The sequence below is a fragment of the Jaculus jaculus genome, chromosome 18 (assembly GCF_020740685.1).
Source record: "Jaculus jaculus isolate mJacJac1 chromosome 18, mJacJac1.mat.Y.cur, whole genome shotgun sequence".
In the NCBI taxonomy this organism is placed as follows: Eukaryota; Metazoa; Chordata; class Mammalia; order Rodentia; family Dipodidae; genus Jaculus; species Jaculus jaculus.
The window spans coordinates 14,307,836-14,313,835 of NC_059119.1; the positions used below are offsets into that span (position 1 = coordinate 14,307,836).

General features: G+C 48.1%; 1 protein-coding gene across 2 annotated transcripts in view; it reads right to left on the bottom strand.

The window, feature by feature from the left end:
- The window catches only part of P4ha1 (prolyl 4-hydroxylase subunit alpha 1), a 67,733-nt gene extending 63,247 nt beyond the window's left edge, over nt 1-4,486 (bottom strand). For both annotated transcript variants that reach the window (XM_045137501.1, XM_045137500.1), the window contains exon 1: nt 4,434-4,486. The gene's annotated coding sequence lies outside the window, so the exon portion shown is untranslated. The remainder of the gene's footprint in view (nt 1-4,433) is intronic.
- Nucleotides 4,487-6,000: the final 1,514 nt, after the last annotated feature.

Here is a 6,000-nt window from a genome sequence, read left to right on the forward strand (position 1 = left end):
AGGGCCTACTGCCAATGCAAACAGATTCCATACACATGCACCACCACTCTGTGCATCTGGGGGACAGAACCTAGGCTATCAGGATTTATAAGCAAGCTAACCTCTGAACCATCTCTCCAGTCCCTGAATTTTTATTTTTTATTTTTTTATTATTTTTTTTGTGGTAGGGTCTCACTATAGCCAAGGCTGACCTGGAATTCACTATGTAGTCTCAGGGTGACCTCTAACTCACAGTAATCCTCCTACCTCTGCCTCCTAAGTGCTGGGATTAAAGGTGTGTGCCACCACACATACATGGTTGAATTATCTTGAGTTTTTATTTATATGCATGTGTGCATATGGTATGGGCATCACAGGGTCCCTTGCTGCAGCAAACAAATGGCAGATGCATGTACCAGTTTGCACATCTGGCTGTATACAGGTACTGGGGAACTGAGCCAGAAAGCTTTGCAAACCAAATGTCTTTAACTGCTGACCAAGAATCTCCCCAGCCCAGGTAGCTACATAGCTGAACCTTGAACTTCTCCCTCCACCTTTCTAGTGCTTGGGTTTCTACTGTGGCACCACAGCCAGTTCATCAAGTGCTAGGACTGAACCAATGACTTTGTGCATGCCAGTCAAGCACTAATAAACTGAGCTATATCTTCAGCCCCATTAAGCACCCTTTTAGCAGGAGCTGGAGCTCAGCTGATAAAGTCATAAGGATGAGGATCTGAGTTTGGTAACTAGTGCCCATGTAAGAACGCCAGGTGTGGGGCTAGAGAGATGGCTTAGCAGTAAGATGCTTGCCTGCAAAGCCCAAGGACCTAGGTTCGATTCCTCAGGATCGATGTAAGTCACCTGCACTAGGTGGCGCATGCATCTGGAGTTCATTTGGATTGACTGGAGGCCCTGGAGCACCCATATTTTCACTTTCTACCTCTCCCCCCACCAAATAAATATATTTTTAAAATACTTTTTTAAAAAAAAAAAAGAATGCCAGGAGAGGTGTCCACACTTTTAATTCCAGCGCTGGGAGGCAGAGACAAATGGATCCCTAGAGCTCACTGGCTAGCCAGTCTTCCTAATGGTGAGCTCCAGGCCAATGAGAAATCTTGTCTCAACAAAGGTGGTGGAGGGCTGGAGAGATGGCTTAGTGGTTGAGGCACTTGCCTGCAAAGCCAAAGGACCTTGGTTCAATTCTCCAGAGCCCATGTAAGCCAGATGCACAAGGTGCCACATCCATTTGGCATTCATTTGCAGCAGCTGGAACTAGCAAACCCATTCTCTTTCTCTGCCTCTTTTCTCTCTCAAAAAAATGAATAAAAATGAAGTATTTTTTTTGAAAGAGGAGGTAGACAGGGTATGTGAGGACAACACCCAAGGTTGTCCTCTGGTCTCCACAAACATGTACGTGTAAGTACCCACAAACAAGAACATGTATACAGACATGCACATGCATCACACACAGAAGAATAACGTTTATCAGGATAATCTGTACTTGAATCCAGTTGACTTTACACACCCAGCTCAATTTTCTGCAATGTTCAAGAAAGTCTGCTTCAAGAAACCTATATGAACTTAAACATTAGTCCCCTTATATCTTACTGTTTAAAGGTTCTTATGATTTCAAGGATGGGGGAGGATAGGAAAGGGTTTGTAAAATTACCTGTACGTGTATATATTTATATTTTCTGACCTACGTGTACACTTCCCAGCAGAATTTTAAGGGATGTCCCAGTCTCAAAATGGGTTTAAAACCGTATGTATCTCACAGATCAGTCTAAGAACAATTATACCCAAGTTGATAATCATCTATTAAAATAAGACATTCCTGCCAGGCATGGAGGCTCACACCCGGGAGGCAGAGGTAGGAGGATCACCATGAGTTCAAGACCACCCTGAGACTACATAGTGAATTCCAGGTCAGCCTGAGCTAGAGTGAGACCCTACCTCAAAAGAAAAAAAAAAAAAAAAAAGACAAGACGTTCCTGCCAACCATGGTGGCTCACATCTTTAATCCCAGCACTTAGGAGGCAGAGGTAGGAGGATCACTGTGGGTTCGAGGACAGCCTGAGACTACATAGTGATTTCCAGGTCAGCCTGGGCTAGAGCAAGACCCTACCTTGAAAAACAAAAAATAAGACATTCCTTCCACAGAAAAGAAGGCTCACAACCTTTACAGCTGCCCCAATTCTTGCCACATTCCTGGAATAAAATCAGGAGTTTGAAATTATGAAAAATACAACTGACTCTGCAGTAATAGCCTTTGGTTAACATCTTACCAAAAGCTAAGACGTACCTGCAACAACATGGACTACATAGGTTATACAAAGCTTTCTTTTTGCAATAATCATTTCTGTATTAATTAAAAGTTGTCTTATTTTTCATCTTTTTTAGTTACTAAGACATAAAATGGGCAGTGTAACTATCTTTTTATCAACATTCTGATTATCCATACTTCGAAATAAAATTCATTTCAGTTATGTCAGTGCAAACAGCCTTACCCATCTAAAAAAAAAAAAAAAATACAGCAATACAGCATTTGTCCTCAGCTATAAAAACACGGGCAGTTTAGACAAAATGTTCCAAAATCAAAACTGACATAATTGCATATGATCAAAGTATATTATATACATGTATGAAAATGTCATAATGAAACCCATTATGTATAATTAACTTTGGCTAATTACAATTTTGGGGGAAAAAAGCTGATATGACTTTCCCACAAAAAGAAAAAGGTAAAAACTTCAACTTCAGATTCATGGTTCTGAAATTACATCCACAGGCTAAATGCCAATGTTAAAGAAACCTCAGAGGCTGGAGCTCTAGTTCAGTGGTGTACCAGTTGCCTAGCATATATATAAAGGCCTGGATCAATCGCCAATACTTAGGGGCGGGGGGGGGGGGGGCAGATCACAAATGATTAGTCAGCTTTCAGATCAAGACAAAAATATATTCAATATATTCAAAGTTGTCCATTTCCAGTTTCTTCAGTGCTTCCTGCTGAAAGCGTTTTCTCCTTAGAAAGTTGATCAAAATAATCCCTGAAAATGTTTTTTAAAATTAACCGCCAGTGTGCCAGCTATGTAGACTAAATTTTTCATCTGATTATTTCAGGAAAAGACTAGCCCCATTCATAAGTTCCAGCTCAACCTCAGAGGGGAAATACTTTTCTTTCCTCAACCATGTTTTTAAAAAAAGCAAAAACAGTTGATGAAAGAACACTGTTGCCACGTCTGTGCCCCTCCCCCACTCACGTAGTGGCTCCCTCCAGAGTGTATATTCCAAGGGAAGATCCCTAAAGCCACAGCTCTAGGAGAAAGAGTTAAAGCGAAATTGGCAAATCTCTTTAACTTTTTTTTAAAGATCAGTTCCTCAAAGAGGATCCAACAGGCTTTCTCCGCTCCTTTAGAACAGGGCAAAATGCTAAAGCGCCTCCACTCCGTCACCCGATGCGGTCCGCAGGACACGTTAAGAGTCCAAAAATTGCATTTGTCCGATTATTTAAAAGAAACAGTAATCAATCTTGGCGTACCAAGCATCCTCCCTCCCTTTGTAAAAACACCCGTCTGGGGGACCAATCGATCGTGGAACCCAACTCAAAATTCTCATGCCACCATGGGAGGCTGGCCTGAAGTCAACTTTTTTAAAACTCTACACATGCGACAGAGAAGGGGAGGGAGGGGAAGGGGAAGAGATTCACGTGCACTTAAGAGACTGATGAGGATGGAAAGCGAAGGAAGAAGTCCCTCTTCCCCAACCGGGAGCTGACAGCAACTTCCCCCCGGGCGCGCGCAACAGATGAGTTCGGCCCGAACTTTCGAGAAGGTCCGCTTGCCGGGCTCCAATACTTTTTCAGTCGAGGAAGGAATCATAATCATACTATTGTGGGAGGGGGGGAGAGAAGCCTGGAGTGTCTCCGCTGGAGCGCTGAAGCTCCTCGGGCCACATGCTAACCAGCTGCGGCTGTGGCGTCCAAAACCCCCGCCCCGCCCTCGCGCTCCTCTCCACTTCGGGAGGACCAGGTGAGGGCGATGGAAAAACAAATTTAAAAAAATCAACAGGACCACATCCCCGGAGTCCACGACAAGGAACATTCAAGAAAGTCCTCGGTCCCGGGGCGAGGACTGAGGCTGCAGCTGCAGTTACCCCAACAGCCCAGAGCAGAGCAAGGGCAGGAGAGGGGCGGGGGCGGGGGTCCGAGGAGCGAAGGGGGCGCGCGGGGGACGGCGGCCGGGCCTTGAGGGTGGGGTCGCGGGGCCGAGGCTCCCTCCCTCCCGAGGACCCCCCCACACCCGCCCACCCACACCCCGAGGCTGCCATGGGTACTTGCGCGGGGCCCCCGCCCTCGCCCTCGCGCCATCCCGGGCAGGGAGAGGAGACACACTCCTCGGGGTAGAAGGAAGCACCACGGCTCGGTCTCCGGAGTCCCCTCAGGAGCCGCGGCTCACCTGGAGGACGGGACGGGGCGGCGCGGCGCGAGGCGAGGCGAGGCGAGGCGAGGCGAGGCGAGGCGAGGCGAGGCGAGGCGAGGCGAGGCGAGGCGAGGCGAGGCGAGGCGAGGCGAGGCGAGGCGAGGCGAGGCGAGGCGAGGCGAGGCGAGGTGAGGTTCAGGTCAGCTCCCGGTCGCTCGAGCTCGGCCCGCAGGCGGCGCGACTGGGCGGCACAGGGCGCCCGGCAGTCCTTTTATAACCTCCGACGGCGCGCCGGGGAGGAGGCGTGGGCAGCCTCGCTACGTGAGCTCCCTCACACCCGTGCGGCCGCCACCGCGCAGGCGCGCGACGCCCGCCGGCCTCTCGCCCACCCCGAGCGGCGAGCGGCGGGGCCCCGCGCGGCGCAGGGCTCGAGAGGTGGGCTGGCGGGGGCCGGGGCGGTGGTGCGCCTGCGCGGAGCCCACCCCCGCCTGCCACGCTGCCGTTGCCCGGGTGACCGCGGGGGTTTCCTCCCGCCCCGCCCCCTTCTCGCTCGGGTTCAACTTTTCCTCGTCAGGGTCACGGACGAACGCCGGAGCCTCCAGCTGAGGGGCATTTCTTTAAAATTCGAAGATGCCTATGAGAGTCTAGGAAATAAAAATAAAACAAGAAAAAAAAAAAAAAGCAAGCACAGTCCGGCAATGGAAAAATAATATGGTGCGTCCAGTTGGGATTTCTGCTTTCTTTTTTTCTTTTTGTCTACTTTCATTAGCTCCCTCCTACACCTCTACAGACATAGGAATCTCCCTCTGTCTCCCACCTTTATACTTATCGGTAGATAAGGAAACTCCAGAGTCGTCATCTGGATTTAAAGCTTGACTCAATCATATGTAAGATTGGCCATTAACCTCTGTGTATCTTAGGTTCCTTAGGTCTGTAAAATAGGAATTACACTGTTATCATCTGTCTCCTAGGATCACTGTAAGAATTCACTGAGATAACACAGCCTAGCATTCTGAAAGGACTTGGTATGGTTGTAACAGCCTAGGAGGCGTGTCAGTGTGGCTCGGTAGTGGAGCACTTGCATAGTCTGCAGGAAGCCCTCGGTTCCATTAAAATATTACCAACACTAAAATAAGTTAAAGAGAAAAGCTGGGTTGGAAAAATGGCTCAGCAGTTAAAGGTGCTTGCTTGCAAAGCCTGACATCGTGGGTTCGATTCCCCAGTACCCACTTAGAGCCACATGCACAAAGTGGTGCATTTGTCTGGAGTTTCTTTGCAGTGGCAAGAGGCCCTGGTGTGCGTGCTCAAGAGAGCTCTCTCCCCTGCAAAAAAATTTTTAAAATACATTTTTTAAAAAGAGAAGAAAAGCTATGAAGTACTGTACATCATACAGCACCAAATGTTTTGCTTGGCTTTAGAAATAGTCTTAAGAACGTCTGCCTTTCAGAAAGCACACAACTTAAGTCTCATTATTCTTTAAAAGTTTCTATGGGGGACTGGAGAGCTGGCTTAACAGTTAAGGCGCATGCCTGTGAAGCCTAAGGACCCAGGTTCCATTCTCCAGGTCCCACATAAGCCAGATGCACAAGGGGGCGCATGCGTC